The sequence below is a fragment of the Vulpes vulpes genome, chromosome 2 (genome assembly GCF_048418805.1).
Source record: "Vulpes vulpes isolate BD-2025 chromosome 2, VulVul3, whole genome shotgun sequence".
In the NCBI taxonomy this organism is placed as follows: Eukaryota; Metazoa; Chordata; class Mammalia; order Carnivora; family Canidae; genus Vulpes; species Vulpes vulpes.
The window spans coordinates 4,460,053-4,477,666 of NC_132781.1; the positions used below are offsets into that span (position 1 = coordinate 4,460,053).

General features: G+C 52.4%; 2 long non-coding RNA genes and 1 other non-coding gene across 3 annotated transcripts in view; 1 reads left to right on the forward strand and 2 right to left on the reverse strand.

Annotated features, from left to right (window-relative positions):
* Positions 1 to 5,653: 5,653 nt before the first annotated feature.
* Positions 5,654 to 9,244, reverse strand: LOC112920843 (uncharacterized). Its single transcript, XR_003235149.2, has 2 exons — positions 9,065 to 9,244; positions 5,654 to 5,862 (listed from the first exon to the last, which is right to left on the reverse strand). It is a non-coding gene; the product is annotated as an uncharacterized lncRNA (long non-coding RNA).
* LOC112920951 (small Cajal body-specific RNA 16) lies at positions 8,837 to 9,029 on the reverse strand. The gene has a single exon (XR_003235167.1).
* Positions 9,245 to 17,196: 7,952 nt separating the features above from the next.
* LOC140597678 (uncharacterized) overlaps positions 17,197 to 17,614 on the forward strand; it is a 45,744-nt gene continuing 45,326 nt past the window's right edge. The window contains exon 1 of the long non-coding RNA XR_011999500.1: positions 17,197 to 17,327. This is a non-coding gene — a long non-coding RNA (uncharacterized lncRNA). The remainder of the gene's footprint in view (positions 17,328 to 17,614) is intronic.

The window sequence follows — 17,614 nt, forward strand, 5'->3', positions numbered from 1 at the left end:
AGTCTTGCAAGACTAGGTCAGGAGGCGGGGAAGCAGTTATCTGCAGGACGACACCAAATGCTGATCTGAACAGAACTCACACAGGATGATTGTACTGGATGATGGGAAAGGGAAGCGGATGGGGTCCGTGGGTGCTCAGCTCGAATCCACCAGAAAGAAGTTGACAGGCAAGGCCTAAGATGAGGAGTCAGAAGGAGTAAGCACATATGTTACTCGCAAACGGGGAGATGCAACGTGAAATGGTTGCCGAGGGCAGGCCCCTGGCAGGTGGGGTTCACTGCCAGCCTTTCAATCTTCTGAGCTTTAGAACTTGTGCATGGCTGGGGCGCCTGGGTGGTGCAGTTGGTTAAGCACTTGGCCCTTGATTTCAGCTCAGGTCAGGTCACGATCTCAGGGTCGTGAGGTCGAGCCCCACGTTGGGCTCTGCACTGGGCATGGAGTCTGCTTATCTGCTTAGGATTCTTTCTCTTTCCTTCTCCTTCTGCCCCGCCCCCACCTCTCGAAAAACAAAAAACTTGTGCACTGTCATTCAGGAAAAAACTAAAAATGAAAACAAACCACAAGCAGTGCTTACAACACATCTGGAACGACCAGATGAAGTAACACTTTTATTTCACTTAGACTTCTCAAGATTTTCTGTCTCCTCATTAACTTTCAAAGGGGTACAGCAATTTGGAACAAAGACGGCACAGGGGTGAAGGGGATTTACGGGAGCTGTGCCCGGAACTCACAGTGATGGATGACAACCAACTAAAAGTTTCAAACTGGGGCAGCCCTGGTGGCTCAGCGGTTTAGCACCGCCTTCAGCCCGGGATGTGATCCTGGAGACCCGGGATCGAGTCCCACGTCGGACTCCCTGCATGGAGCCTGCTTCTCCCTCTGCCTGTGTCTCTGCCTCTCTCTCTCTCTCTCTGTCTCTCATGAATAAATAAATAAAATCTTTAAAAATAAAAAAAGTTTCAAACGGGCACAAAAGTTGGGGGTTTGACTTTAAGAACTGTGTTCCACGGGGACAGCCGCAGAGACGGGAGGGATATGGCTTATGGAGCCTCTAGTGGAAGTCAGGATTAACAACCCAAGTCTGGTTTTAACAAAGAACTTGCTGTTCAAAGAGAGTCTAAGTCTTATTTTAATCCCATGCAATAATCTGAAGGTTTTGCTGATGGTGGCCACGGGTCTAAGGCGGGGTTGCGTAACCATGACACAACTGCACAGCTGCCAGGCCCAAGCCACGTGACTTTCCTGTGACTCACTCGGCTCCATGTTTAATTACGTTTGCAAGAAAAGAACTAGTTTTCTGCTGTAGCTGCATAATTGATCTGGAAAAAATATCGCAACGAATAATCATTTTAAACACATTATGTGTAACCACGGATCATCAAAACAGGCCTCTACCCCCTAAAGGTTATAGGAGAATGTACTTTTTGCAGTTTTCTTGGCGGTAATTTAAATGACACAGACCGACCCTTTGTTGAAAAAGACAAGTACACGGTTCCTACGAGGTGGCGACAGTCTAGGAAACGATGGGTGAATTCCACGATGGAGCGCTGTACGCGTGCCCAGGGCCTTGCCACGCTGAGACAGGACGTTCGGGCCGTCTCTGGCTTCATCTACAAGGTGAACGGCACGAGGGTATCCCAGGAACTTATATCCAAATGCCTCTTCCCAAGTCGGTCCCCCAGGGAACACCACGGTTACGGTTCAACAGAGCCCAGAGAGGCCTCCCGCAGTGGCCAAGGAAGGAACACACTCCCTCCTCTGCACACATCAGGGATCCTCTCAACTGGCAAATTTGTTAGCACAAGAATAGGAAATTTTTCTAATACCAACTACTTTTTTTGGGGGGGGGGGTTCCCAAAAACAAGAAAGAAAAATGTGAGCTACTTAACCCTACTTGGTAGGAAAAGTCAGACTTTCCTACAAGGCCCTGCAAGACCCAAGGCCCAGACCCCTCCAACTGTCTTCGGAAAGCCGCCTTGTCCACTCACCACAGGTGCTCCCTCTGCCTCGGATGGGCTTCCAGACTGTTGCGTGACTTCCTCTTACCTAGGATGAGGATCCTCTCCCTGACTACCCTATCTCAAACTGCAACTCCACCCCCCACTCCATCCTGGCCCTTTGCTCCAGAGCACACACCACACTTCACTTTTCTCCCAACTTCTGGTCCCTGGTACACCAGAAGGGAAGCTCTCCGAGGGCAGTGACTGGCTCCCCATCCTGGCCTAACACAGCCTGCCCGCAGTAAGCGCTCAATTCAGCATGTTTAATCCATCAGAGAGCAGCCGACCAGGTTCACAAACCAAGAACATTTAGTGTTAAAGGGATACTTCAAGATTGTAACTCTTTTTTTTTTCAATCCAATAGTGCTTTTCGAGTGGACAACGATGGATCAACAATCTAAATCACACTGGCTCTGAACAGATCTTGTTCAGTGTTGGGAGTGTACCTCTCAACTGCAAGTATGAACAACATACTCCGGAGAGACGCTTCTATACCCTTAACACACCATCTGGGACCTCAAGTACTGCCGTGTGTTGCACAGGAGTCCTTACCAAAGAAAATCTTTCATGCTGACCAGAACAACCTGTCGCCCCTGGGAGTCATTCTCGATGGGAAGATCCATTAGAACATGCACTTCTGGGCAGCCCCAGTGGCTCAGCAGTTTAGCGCCGCCTTCAGCCCAGGGCCTGATCCTGGAGACCCAGGATCAAGTCCCACATCGGGCTCCCTGCATGGAGCCTGCTTCTCCCTCTGTGTCTCTGCCTCTCTCTCTCTCTCCATGTCTGAGTAAATAAATAAAATCTTAAAAAAAAAAAAAAAAAAAAAGGAAAAGAAAAAGAACATGCACTTCTCCCCAAGTGCCATGTCCCACACCTGGGTCTGGTTCAGCTCATCCATCATGAACCCTTCCCAGGAACCGCAGGCAACAGGGACCTCCTGAGTCCTAACGAAGAGCCCAACCCTGCAGATTAGCCTTCTGCATAACTTTCTGGTGAAATAAAGGCTAGGCTAAATTAAAAAAAAAAAAAACAACTGAAACTGGGGATGCCTGGGTGGCTCAGTCGGTTAAGTGGTTGCCCTCAGCTCAGGTCATGATCCTGGGGTCGGGGGATCGAGCCCCATGTCGGGCTCCCTGCTCAGCAGGGAGTCTGCTTCTCCCTCTGCCTTTCTCCTTGCTCATGCTCTCTAATAAGTAAATAAATAAAATCTTCAAAACCAAACCAAACCGTACTGAGCTATAAGAGAACGGGGTGGCTCAGGACTGCGTCCTCTAGTGGACAAAGAGAGAAGTTCAAAACCGTGACGTGCTGTTCCTTGTAGTTCAATTTTCATTCCGTTTTCTGCTACAGGCCTTTTGTGTTCCACAGCAATTTTTAACATTAAAAAGATTACTTCTTACAGACTGTGCATTCCATTATCCACTGCTATTATTAACAGGCCCAGCTCTTTGAAAAGACTGGACTCCTGCCTACCTCAACCCTCTCTTACATAATCCAATCCAGAAATGCTGAAGCTCATCCATGTCACGCTGCAGCCTCTCATAAATATGTGTTCTTTGGGGAAAACAAGTACACCACTGCCACGCCTCGGCCAGCTGGAATGACACCACGAAGGAACTGGGACTGAATGACAGCTGGGGAATATTCTCAAGCCAAACCAAACATCCTCCCGAGTCTCCTCGTGGGTTCCAGGCTTCCCTTCTATCACCGACAGAGCCCAGGGCACTGTATCAGCGTGCAGGATGGATGGAGGCTGTTGTCTTGGGGTGCAGCCACAGAGAAATGTGCACCCACATTGTGGTAGCACTTCAGCGGGCTGAAAGGACAGCAGGCATCTGGAGAGGTGCAGGGCTGCCGAGGAAGACGGTGGGGTCTCAGCCCACACCACTCTGCATCAGAGCATCTGTCTTCTCATCCGTTGGTCCCCCATTCTCGGCGGGCTCCCGCCAAGCCATGTGGACCCACGGGGACAGCTAAGCACCCTCCTCTGTCAACACCAACGTCAAACGAGAGAGAAAGAGGCACCTGCACATCACAAATGACTCTGTCAACATGAAGCACATTCGTTTTGTCATTTTCCATGCTAGAAACACGGTGTTCCTGCTCAGAGGGGCCCAGGATCTAATGCTTGTGATTCATCTACCAAACCAAAGGCTGAAGCAAACTCACTGAGCCGCAGAGCTGCTCCAGCAGACACACACCGAGGCCAGACAAGGCCCGGCCACTGCCACCGTGTGCAAGTGCACATTTACACTCAAGGAAAGCACCACAAAGAACAAAGCGGGGAGTAGGCTCAAAACGGTTTATTTCAGAAACACCAACATGTCCAGTCTCCCTCAGTATACGTATCCTAACACAAGATGTTAATATGGGCAATTACTACCCTTTCTCTAAAGACAAGCATGGAGAGCAGGGCAGGTGCCCACTCCAGGAGTTATGCGCTCTTGCGAGCAGCGCAAAGAGGTGAAAACACCAAGAGCCTGTAGCAAACCCACCCCAGCTCCCACTCTGGAAGCAGGGGTGACCTTCCAGTGGCAGACGGCACCCTGGACCCCACTCTGGAATCTTGCAGCCCCAACTACCAAGAGATGCTCTGGAAATCCAAGAATGTACAACAGCCAGCCCATGGATCTGAAGGGCTCCTGAGCACTTCACACGATTTCCTCAGGGGTCACCGTCATCATGGTCCCCGTCTTACTAAGAAACAGGGACGTGGCCGGCCTGAGGTCACACAGCAGGCTGGCGCGGAGCTGGGATGTGGGGCTAACCCCACACTGTGGAGAACGTGGTACTCCTGCCCCTCACTGCTGACGCGAGAACGCACGTGTCCCGGGCGGCCCTGCCTTCCCAGCACATCTGCGGTCCCTCTGACTACAAGTCCGTCATAAAGACCACCAACGGCTCACCTTGCGGGTCTGAAGCTGCATTCTGGGCTCGGTCAGGCACTCGTGAGCCAGACCCTCCTGGGAGTAGAGCTGGACAAGGAAGGGCTGGGCCAGAAGATGTTAAGTCAAGGGATCGACCAAGTACGTCCAAGACCCAGACACAAGCTGCAGGAGGAACCCGAGGGGCAGCACGACCACATCTGAAGGTCAGGACGACCACTCTACGCCACGTAACAACATACATACGTCCTGCCCTAATTGCAATGCGAGGAGCAGGAGACAGAGCAACCACCACTCATGGTTTCTCCTCTTCTCACATCAACACGTGGCCAACACTCAAAGGGCAGGAAGGCCCGGGAGAGTTCTCTGCAGTGGATGGCTCCTGCGGGGCTGGAAACACAGGAGGAAGCCGAGGTGGGCAGCGCCCAGCAGCTTCCAGGGACCAGTGCTGAGGGCCAGCAGCCATTCCCTGGGGAGTTCTGTCCCAAGTGAAGTCTGCACAAGGGGACTGCCACCCTGAACTATACTAGCCGCCCCCATCCCCCTGGGTCACCGGGAGACAACGGTCACCTCCCTCCACAGGCCCCCATTTTGAGGCGGCTCATGCTCTAGGATGAGCAGGGCCCTGGGTGCTCCCGCGTCCTACAGAGAACCGGGAGTGGCTCTCTACGTCACTCAGTGGGACCGGTGCTGCCAACTATGTAGCTCAGAGGCAGAAGCGACATGTCACACAGTCATGGGGATGAAAACCATAAAGTGCAGGAAAAGTCTCCTTGGGGACTGAACCCTTTTATTTACATCCACACAAAACAGGGTCTTGCGCAGGTCAGGCTTCAGAAGTTACAGGTTGAGTAAATGAAAGCAAAGAAACCTAGGAAGTTCTAAGCCCCCAACAACGACACTCCAGGTTCCCGGGACCAGGCAGCAAAGACACCAGCACGCGTTCAGCCCGCACACAGATCTCCCAGCGAACTCACCTGCAAAGAAAGTACACTGGTCAGTTCTCATCGTACCTTAGCAAATGGGTTAGCGCCACAAACTGCCCTCCCAGATCCAGTAACTCCACCCAGGAACGCACCTGGAAGGTGCCCTGCAGGGACCCGGCCCCCATCAGCTCCCCCGCTTTCCAGATCTGCGGACTCCAGTGAGGCCTTGGCCACCCAGCCACCTCTAATCTATATGCCGCCTGGAGCCTCAGACACCTGCCAGCTCGGAAGCCACAATGAACCCAGACCCTGACAAAGCCCCTAAACCCCGCACCAGCCTGTGCATTCCCGTATTTCCTCCCCTGCTTCCAGCCGTACAGTTCCCCAGTTTGGCCCCAATTGACAAGCTGCCCACATCCTCAGGCATTTCCACCCCCTACTGCCCTTTGCTGTATTCCACCTGCTGGGAACAGCCTTTATGTCCTTACGGGACCACATTCCTTTAGGTCCTACAGATGGGGATGATTACCCCTCCCACCCCCTCCGTGGCTACGCAGCACTCACAATGCCCACATCTCTAGATTCTAAGCCCCTTCCTGGCGACTGCTTTTCCTCCCTGCCTGGCCCCAGCACAGATGTTAACAGTAATGCTCTGACCGCTGCAGGCACTTCTCCATCTGTGTGCTGACTACCAACCAGGCAAGGGGATGGAGCTACTTCACAAGGGGCAGGCTGACTTCCAGCCAACAGCATAAAGGTGCTGCTATGTGTGAGCTCCTCAGAAGATAGGGGGGGTTCTCCAAAAGTAGAATCTTGGGACTCCTGGGTGGCTCAGTGGTTGAGGTCTGCCTTCAGCTCAGGGCGTGATCCGAGGGTCCTGGGATCGGATCCTGCTTCTCTCTGCCTAGGTCTCTGCCTCTATGTCTCTCATGAACAAATGAATAAAATCTTTAAAAAAAAGAAAAAGCCAAACAGAGCAGTCCAGGTGGCTCAGTGGTTTAGCGCCGCCTTCAGCCCAGGGCGTGATCCTGGGGACCCGGGATCCAATCCAGCATCGGGCTCCCTGCAGGGAGCCTGCTTCTCCCTCTGCCTGTGTCTCTGCCTCTCTCTCTCTCATGAACAAATAAATAAAATCTTTAAAAAATAAAATTAAATTAAAAATAAAAACAAAGAGACAAAGCAGAATCTCTGAGCACCTGGGTGGCCCAGGCAGCTAAGCCTGTGCCTTTGGCTCAGGTCATGACCCCAGGGTCCTGGGAGAGAGCCCTGCATCAGGCTCCTTGCTCATCGAGCCTGCTTCTCCCTCTCCCTCTGCCACTCCCTCTGCTTGTGCTCTCTGTCAAATAAATAAATAGCATCTTTTTTTTATATAAATAGCATCTTTTTAAAAAATATTTTATTTATTTACTTGTGAGATGCAGAGAGAGAGGCAGAGACACAGGCAGAGGGAGAAGCAGGCTCCCTGCAGGGACCCTGATGCAGGACTTAATCCCAGGACCCCAGGATCAAGCCCTGAGCCAAAGGCAGACACTCAACCACTGAGCCACCCAAGTGTCCGTCCCATAAATAAATAACTTAAAAAAAAATTTAAAAAAAGGCAGACTCGTCTCAGCCTCTACCTCGGGGGGAATGAGGTGCAGAAGACGTAAGAGAGTGTCTGTGTGGTGTGATTCCAATAAAGCCACCCCTGTGCCTGCAGCACACGCTAGACCTGCGCTGTCTAACACGGTGGCCACTGGCCTCAGAGGAGCACTTACGATTATATTATAATGAAACATCTAGGTCCCCAGTAGCTCTGGCCACACTGCCCCGCGTGGCTTGTGGCCGCTCTACGGGACAGTGCAGATAGATAGAGGCCATTTCCAACACTGCAGGAGGTTCCACTGACAGCACCGCCCTATACATGGTGTTTTCTGGGAATTACAGACTTTTTTTTTTTATTATTCATTTATGATAATCACACACACACACACAGAGGCAGAGACACAGGCAGAGGGAAAAGCAGGCTCCATGCACCAGGAGCCTGACGTGGGATTCGATCCCGAGTCTCCAGGATCGCGCCCTGGGCCAAAGGCAGGTGCTAAACCACTGCGCCACCCAGGGATCCCGGAATTACAGATTTTAGCACATGGTTCTCATGTTTCGTTTTGGTTTTTTTTTTTTTTCTTTAGATTTTATTTATTGGGCAGCCCAGGTGGCTCAGCGGTTTAGCGCCATCTCCGGCCCAGGGTGTGATCCTGGAGACCCGGGATCAAGTCCCACGTCCGGCTTCCTGCATGGAGCCTGCTTCTCCCTCTGCCTGCGTCTGTCTCTCTCTGTTGCTCATGAATGAATAAATAACTAAAATATCTTTTTAAAAAAGATTTTATTTATTTATTCAGGAGAGACACAGGCAGAGGGAGAAGCAGGCTCCATGCAGGGTGCCGGACGCGGGACTCGATCCTGGGACTCCAGGATCATACTGGGGGCCAAAGGCAGGTGCTAAACCGCTGAGCCACCCAAGGACCCCCCCCCCCCTGCCGCCCCCATTCTTAGTAAAGATCAAAATGCTCAGGTGAGCCACAGGCCCCGCGGGGTCTGGCCCTTCCCACCTCTTGGGCTCGGCCCCACAGCATTCCCCCAGCTTTGCGGGTTACAATGGTTTTCTCCAGGTTCCTCCGCTGCTAGCGCACCTGCTGGGCCCCCGGGCCTTTGCACATGCCGCCGGGGGACCTCCCAGAGAACCCCCCGCACACAGGCATCCTTGCAGGGTCCAGCCCGAGGACCCCACCCTGACTCTCCTCCTGATGTAACTGCTAACAGGGCTGCGCTTCCCTCCAGGCCTCTGACCTCCGCTTGAACGACGCCCTGTTTAGGGCAACCGTTCACCTCCTCTCCGGGCCGCGGCCAGGCCCCGCGCTGCTCTGCTCACCCCCGGGAGCCCCTGCCGCGCAGCACGGTGCCCCGCGCACGTGCCAAGTACCGACGGGCGTCTTCGGAGCCAGCTGTGCTCCCCGACTCTGCGGAAGCCGGACCTCCGCGCGGGTCCTGTTTGCAGTATCATACATGATCATCAAACTGCTGCTAGAATGTTCACACCTGTTACTGCAAACCCAAACCCCGGGGGGAACTGGGCCCCCCCGGGGGGTTTTACTCTAGGTCAGGCTCGGGCTGCCTGGTACAAGGCTGCACCCACACGCGGGCAGGTGCGGCCACACAGGAGCCTTTCCGCAGACCATCGGCCTCAGGCCCTTCGTCCCGGCGCCCGACCTACCTGCGGGGAAGGGCCGCCGCGGCCCGCCTGCGCCCCATCGCCGGGGACCGGAGCTGACCCTGGGGACAGAGGCGCCTCCCCCGTCGCGGCCCCCGCGGCCCAGGCTGGAGCCAGTCACCCCGCGCCCGACACGCGGAGCCCCGCGCCGCCGCCCGCTCCCCGCCCCCCGGCGCGGAAGCCGCTCCGCACACGCACTTCCGGCCGGAAGTGACGACGCACCACCGAGGCGGCGGCCAGAGAGTCGCCGGAGGCTCTGAAACCCGGTCCTCCAAGGCCGTCTTAAAGGGGCCGAGGCCTGCGGGCCCGGTTCGGGAGGATGCGCGCCCTGGCAGGCGCGGAGGGTCCTAGCGCCCGGGATGCAGAAGGGACGTCTGCTTGCGGGGCTCCTCCCAGCTGTGGCGTATGCCCGAGCCCCATTTCTGCTTGTGACTAACATGCCACCCTAACAGACGGGGCTTTCAAGGTCGTGTGCAAACCACGAGGACTGTGGGAGTCCCATACAGCCGACTTGGGGGCAATGGTGACTTGCTCCAGTTGACATAAAGGCCGAAACTGCCTGCCTCTTCAGCACAGATGGCCTGAGCAGCCAGAACAGGGCCTGCATGTGTCCTGAGCTCCCGGGCCCCCCTGTCCTCATTGCCCAGGGGGGGTCCCTGTAAGGCCGAGCTGCTGCTGACCGCCCCCCAAGGTGCTGGGGGCTCCCCTGGAACCATCCCAGGCCGGGGTGAAGCTGCAGCCCCTGGCGTCTGGCCTCCTCTTTCGGGACCCTCAGTACCATCCTGAAAGAGCCTGTGGTCTTGCAGGTACAGGTGACAGAAACCCAACCTGATGCACACTAAAAAGTGGCCTCACTCGTTCGTGTAGGTGATGTCCAGGGGTGGAGCAGCTGCACAGGCTCAAGAGCCCCATCGCGGGATGCAGACACCACAAGCCTCTCTGGGTGGCTCCCCTCCGTCCTCCCCTCTCCAGCCCCAGGAGGGAGAGCCGGGGTGAGGAGCAGTGCGCAGTGCACAGGTCCCCGCAGAAGCCACCTGCCTGTGTGAGGCCAGAGGGACAGGGCGACCGTGGGTCTGACTCCCAAGGCTGTCTGTGCCCTAATCCCTGGACCTCACAGTGCAGAGGGCACTTTGCAGATGTGATCAAGTTAGGGACCCTGGGGTGGGGAGATTGCCCTGGACTGTCCAGGTGGGCCCCATGGCATCGCGAGGGGCCTTGTGAGACGGAAGCAGGACAGTCGGAGACCCAGCAGAGATGTGACACTGGAAGTTGCTGAACTTGAAGGTGGGGAAGGGGGGCCCACAAGCCAAGGAACACGGTGGCCTCTAGAAGCTGGAAAGAGCAAGGCAAGTCTTCTCCGCTGGTGCCTCCCTGCAGACACCTTGGATTGTCACGTTTGACTACGAGGGAGTTTGCAAAGTAAAATCTTTTAACTGACTGCTCCTGTTGCCAGAGGGACAGGGGTTATGGGGAGGTGACTGTGGTCTCTGCCTCCGGTGCTGTGCAGGGTGTTTGGAGGCTCGAGGATGAGAGGGCCAGGTGACAGCTGGTGCTCAGGAAGCGATGTTTGCCGAAATGGCAGATGTGCTTCTCCGTGTCTTCCTTTTCCAAACGTCCCCTCCGATCGCCGAGCACATTTCCACCTGGAGCAGGAGCTCTGCGGATTGGCAGTGATGAACTGATTTGATGTAACAGTCGCACAGTCGCGTTGGTGTAACAACCTCTTCCCGGAGAGGCCCAGCTCGCAAGAGTCCCCAGGGAGAGGAAGAAACAGTCTCCAGGCTTGGGGTGCTGCCTGGTGATCAGCCGAGTGATTCCGGCTCATCGGAATGAGGACTCTTTATCCCTTTCCAGTCTAGTGGCTCAGAGAGGCCCCGGAGGAGCTGGCCAAGCCCTGTCACCACTCTGAGTGGCTCATGGTGTCCTGGCTCAGAGGCCGAGGGACTGGAGCAAGCCTGGGGTTCAGCAGATGACAATTATCTCCTGTACCCACCTCGAGAGACTTCCCTTTGGGGCCCAGGGAGTCCCGGGTATTGTTCGCCTTTGGACCTGATACCCCCAGCACACACACCCCATGCCCACCCCGTTCTGAGGAGGTGCCCGTCCTGCCCTGGCTTTGGAGCTCGCCCCAGGCTGCAAACATGTTCTGGAGGCTGCGAGCAGATCTGCTCCATTCTGCCTTCTGTGCCAGTGGGAGCTGGGGCCCCCCATGTGCCCAGATTTATGCCCTTGCCTGCTGAGCACAACCAGGCAGCCCCACAGCCCACCCATCTTGGGGTCACATGCTTTCCTGCAGCAGCTGCTGCATTCGTTTTAAACTATTTATTTAGCCGGGCACTCAAAGGGCTTCTGATGACTGTCACTCTGCGGGGCTGCCGGAGCCAATTTCCTGAGGGTGATAGATTTCTTCTCATTTGCTGCTCTCAAGCTGTGGGGTCCTTCTGGGTGTTGGAGGAAAACATTTTCGAAAGATGCCATCTTCGGGGACTGTTCCCCAGGGTGCAGTGGGAACAGGGTTGTCCTGGGCTGCCCCCACTTGATGCTTTCTGCACAAAAGTAGGGAAGTTTCAGGGCCCTGAGAGAGGCACAGTGGAAGCCAGGCTGAGCCGGGGAGGGGAGGGGAGGGGAGGGGAGGGGAGGGGAGGGGAGGGGAGGGGAGGGGAGGGAGCTTAGGGGTTAGGGTAAGGGGAGGGGAGTGGAGCTAGCCTCCAGCTCCTATTTGTATGTCCTCAGAGCTCTGGTTCTCAACTTGGCAGCCCATCAGAATCACCTAAGAGCTTAGATCCTGACATTAGGGATGCCCCTACCCCACCTCCCAAACACTGATTTTATGGGTCTGGGGTGTGGCCTGGGAATCAGGATGTTGTGGGATCCAGCCGGGGTGGGGGGGGTCTCCCTCTTCTCCCTCTCCCTCTGCTCCTCCCTCTCACCCTCATGCTCTCTCTCCATCTCTGGCTCTCTCAAATAAATAGAATATTTTTTAAAAAATAAAATAAAAAATAAAAGCTCCCAGGTTATTATACTGCGCTAGATTGAGGTGCTCTAAGATGGTCTTGCGGGTGTGAGCAGACCTACATAGTCCCCTGCCGAGAGAGGCTGTCCCCTTGAAAATGGGCAAAAGGATATGGACACACTTTGAATGGGGTGCAAGCACAGCCCCCTCCCCAGGGCTCCCCTGGCTTGGAGGAGCCAAGCTCTGATGATTGCAGCTCTGATGATGGGGGGGGGGGGGTGTTAGAATGTAGAAAAGTGAAATAATTTTTGTCCATAACAATACAGATGGATTTTGTCCAGCAGAGATACAGCTGGGGTCTGGGTCCTCAGGTGACCTCAAACATTCTATGTGACTGCCCCCCCCCCCCCCCCCCCCCCGTAGGACCCTGACCAGCGGGGCGTTGATTAGCAAACCCATTCTAGCATTCCTGATTGCCTATGTACATGGCTGATTTTCACATTCTCTTTTCTAGTGGTCTTAACATCTTACTGGTTTCCTCACTAATTAACAAGGTGGAAAAATTACTTCTACATACTTGTTTTATATGTGATACTCATGTTTATAACAATTGGGGGAAGTATAATTTAGCCCCCCTCAGGGAGAGTGGGGTGCCCCTCCCTCCTCTCCCTCTGCACCTTACACGCCACCCCACTGTGGCTCCATCCTGCTGCGTGGTCTGCTCCACCTGCTTGTCTCCCCGACTGCATCAGGACCACGAAGGCCTGTGTTTTATCTGCTGGTTAGAACCTATGATGTTGGGATCCCTGGATGGCTCAGGGAGTGATCCTGGAGTCCCAGGATCGAGTCCCACATCGGGCTCCCTGCATGGAACCTGCTTCCCTCTCTGCCTGTGTCTCTGCCTCTCTCTCTCTCTGTCTCTCTCTCTCTGTCTATCATAAATAAATAAATCTTTAAAAATAAATAAATAAATATATAAGATCTTAAAAAAAAAAAAAAAAAAAGAACCTTTGATGTTCATATGCCCTGCACCTGGCACGGTGTCAATTAAAGGTAAGGACTACCTGTACTCAGTATGTTCAGTATGAGGTGGAACACAAGTGGGGCCATCCTTGTCTTCCCTAGGGCTTTTTTTCTCTTTTAAGATTTTTTTTAAGTAATCTAGGGGCATCTGGGTGGCTCAGTGGTTAAGCATCTGCTTTCAGCTCAGGTCATGATCATGGGATCCTGGGGTAGAGTCCCACATCTGCTTCTCCCTCTGCTTCTGTCTCTGCCTCTTTCTGTGTCTCTCATAAATAAATAAATTTTTAAAAATATTTTTTTAAAAAAGTGATCTCTGCACCCAACGTGGGCCTCAAACTCACGAACCCAAGATTAAGAGTGCACGCTCTACTGACAAGCCAGCCAGGCGCTGCTTCCCTGGGGCTTTATTGCAACTCTTCCTAAAATGTCACTATTAAGTCTATTAGTAGTGGGCTTTTGATGAATCCTGTTAATCCGGTAGGAAGGAAAAAAAAATCCAGTAGGAAGGTTATTTTTTTTTAAGATTTTATTTATTTGAGAGAGAAAGCATGAGCAGGGGGAGAGAGAAGCAAGCTCCCCACTGAGCAGGGAGCCAGCCATGAGCTGGATCCTAGGACCTTGAGATCATGACCTGATCCCAAGTCAGACCCTCAACTGACTGAGCCTCCCAGGTGCTCTGGAAAGTTACTTTTTAATTCTAGTTTGTTAGAGTGTTTTAAAATCAAGAGTGACTATGATTTGTATTGGGTGTGTTTTCTAGGACCGTTGGGACAGTCACATAGCTGTTCTCCTTTAACCTGGAGGGCATTAAGAACGTTTGTGATCTTATTATTTTTACATGCCTGGAATAAAGCACAATTTTGTTTGATGTTGGCAAAGCTAAACTTGCTGTTATTTAATTTCCATATCTTGCACGTATCTTCAGAAGTGAGCTGGGTCTTTACTTTTCCTTCTCCCACAGGCCTTTGTCTGGTTTTGGCTTTAGATTAGATTGGGTGCTGCTGATCCCATTCCCAAACCCTTTTCCTTCTGAAACAAGTATTTAGGACATACTTGTTCATTTTTTTTTAAAAAGTAAGCTCTATCCCCAACGAGGGTATTGAACCCTCAAAATCAAGAGTCGCATGCTCCACCGATGGAGCCAGCCAGGTGCCCCTGAAACAAGTATTTTCCTTGGTGTTTGAGGAGTGGGAAGCAGAGAAACATGAATACTGATTCAACTTCTTTAATGTTAATTGTTTTATTCAAGTTTTCCTTCCTTAAGTCAATTTTGGCAATTTACATTTCTTTAGAAAATTCTCCATTTCATCTAAATTTTTAAATGTGTTGACATAAAGTTGTTCATAGCATTCACATATAATTTTAAAAATCCCTAACATTAGTATATAATTTTAAAAATCTCTACTATGTCTGGAGTTAAGTCCCCCTTTCTATTCCTGATACTGTTTGTCTTTTTCTTGCTGTAGTTGGCTATAGTTTTGGGGTTTTTTTTGTTTGTTTGTTTAATTTATTTATTCATGAGAGACACAGAGAGAGCGAGGCAGAGACATAGGCAGAAGGAGATGCAGGCTCCCTACGGGGAGCCCAATGTGGGACTCGATCCCAGGATCCCAGGATAACGTCCTGAGCCAGAGGCAGATGCTCCACCGCTGAGCCACCCAGCTGCCCCCATCTTTTTGTGTTTTTTTAAAAAATATTTTATTTATTTGTTTGAGAGAGAGAGTGAGCACATGAGCGGGGAGAGGGGAAGGACAGAGGGAGAGGGAGAAGCAGACTCCCCGATGAGCAGGACTTGATCCCAGGACCCTGGGATCATGCCCTGGGCCAAGGCAGACGCTCAACCCACTGAGCCACCCAGGCGTCCCTATGGCTTTCTTTTTAATTAGTTTTTCCAATAAAAACTTGTTTCCCTGAGGCTCTCTATTATTTGTTTTCCACTTCATGACTTTTCTCTTTTACTTTTATTTAGCTTATTCCGCTTTTTTGTTGTTGTTGTTGTTGTTTAGCTTTACTCTGCTTTCTTCCCCCAGCATCTTGAATTGCACGGTTGACTCACGTTTTCGGCCTTTCTTATTTGTAATACACGCAGTTAGGGGTTTTCAGGGACCTCTAAGTGCCAGATTAGCTGTATGGCACGTGTTTGGGGGTCATACTGGATGCCGCTCCCATGCTTGCACAGAGCTTTGGTGGACCCCGGTTCTTCTGCCGCAGCCAGCTGCTCGGCCATCAGCACTCCCAGGAGGAGAGGGAGCATCCACCTGGAGAATGCAGAGGCTGCAGACTTCTTCAGCTGCAGCCTTGGAGATCACAGCATCACTTCCACAGCCCTCCGTGTCGAAACACGTCAGGCTCAGGAGGAAGGGAAACAGAGTCTGCCTTTTATGGGAGAAGGACAAAGAGCTCTCAGCCACCTCTCATCCACCATGAAAATACTGCACATTTATTCTGTTTACATCAGGTGCAGAAACAGACCCAAGGCACCTACAGAATAAATACCTGGGTAGTGGTTGCATCTGGGTATGGGGATAAACTGAATATAGCACCAGGGAATCTTCTAGGCTGCTGGTGAGACTCCATGGGCTGTTTGAGCCTGTTGGTTACATCGGTGTATATGCATTTGTCAAAACCCATCAAACTGAGACGCCTGGGTGGCTCAGTGGTTGAGTGTCTGCCTTTGGCTCAGGACATGATCCTGGGGTCCTGGAATCGAGTCCCTGCATTGGGCTCCCTGGATGGAGCCTGCTTCTCCCTCTGCCTGTGTCTGCCTCTCTCTTTGTCTCTCATGAATAAATAAGTAAATAAAATCTTAAAACAAAACCCCATCAAACTGTACACTTAAGAGCTGTGCACTTTACTGTATGTAATTGTACCTCAATAAGTAAATAACCACCAACAATACAACATGCCTGCTCAGCCTTAGGACCCCTCCCCCGCCACAGGCATGGGTGCATGCGCTCATGCTCACACGTGCACGCTCACACACACACACACACACACACACACACACACTAGCCAGAGACAGAGACTAAGGCTTGTTTGTTTGGGAAGTAACCCTAGTGAACAGGAGTGAGGGGCTGGAGGAGTGGACAGGGGAGGAGAATGAGTCATCAATTTTGTCACTGCCATTGGCCGCTGCTGGGTGATTTCACCAGGACCTTCTCAGGAGCCCTGTGAAATGCATCTCAGAATTGTCTGCCTGGGATGCCTGGGTGGCTCAGTGGTTGAGTGTCTGCCTTCAGCCCAGGGCGTGATCCTGGAGTACCAGGATTGAGTCCCACATCAGGCTCCCTGCATGGAGCCTGCTTCTCCCTCTGCCTGTGTCTCTGCCTCTCTCTCTCTCTCTCTGTGTCTCTCATGAATAAATAAATAAAATCTTAAAAAAAATAATCTCTACACTCAACATGGGGCTCAAACCCACCACCAGGAGATCAAGAGTCTCACACTCCACAGACTGAGCCAGCTCTGAAATGCAAAAATGGGGGTGCCTGGGTGGCTCAGTCAGTTAAGCATCTTCCTTAAGGTTCAAATCATGATCCCAGGGTCCTGGGATGGAGCTGCATCAGGCTCCTTGCTCAACGGGGAGCCCGCTTCTCTCTCTCCCTCTCCTACTCCCTGTGCCCCTCCCATGCTTGTGCTCACTCTCTGTGTCTGTCAAATAAATAAAATTAAAAAAAAAAAAAAAAGAAAAGAAATGCAAAGATGCACTAATAGTTGGATGGAAGTGTTACAGAATTCAAACTTGTCCTTGTACTTGACCAGCAGTGATCCAATGTCTGAGATACTGGTTTTAAAGCAAAGAAAGTTTTGTTATCAGAGGGGCAGCCCGATAAGAAGGCAGGGGAGCTGCCTTCCCCGAGCTGCCTTGCCCTGCTGAGTCTAGGGGCAGCTTATATACGCGAGAGGTAGGGAAGGGGGTTCTTGAACCCTTGAGGGAGGGGGTTCCTGAAACAATGTGGAGGTAAGCATTCTTCTGGACAAGGAGGCACTATCTGGGGCCTGGTGTGATCAAATACACCAAGACAAATGTCACCTTCAGGTCCCCATTGGGTTTCTACAATCAGTAGGTAAACAGGGAGTGGGGATAAAAAAGCAAAGTTAATCATTGATCGTGCATGAGGTTAAGAGGTGCAAAAAACATAATTGAGTAAAGAGCGTCGCAGAACGTGCGGCTAAGGTAGCAATGCAACGAATACAACTATCGTTCTGCTTGTTTTCAAAACAGGAGCCAAGCATCTGGCCTCATAGGGAGGAGACAGGACCGGACAAAGCAGGAGCAGTTGAGCGTTAAAGGTAAAATCTAGACGGCAGAGCGTGCGTGTTCGCTGTCAACGTTCTCCACTTTGCTGTCTACCTGAAACGGTTGGGAACAGAAGGCGGGGGCAAAGGTGGGAGACAGCTGGGGGGAGAGCCCCCTGCGCGTGGGTCCCAAGGCCTCACTCTCACCCAGTGAGGCTCCGGGTCGTCAAAAACAGAGCAGGACAAGCTGCGGCCTTGACTTGGCTGCCGCGGATCTTGACGGTTTGACCCTTGACTTGGCTGCCGCGGATCTTGACGGTTTGACCCGTAGGGGAGGCAGG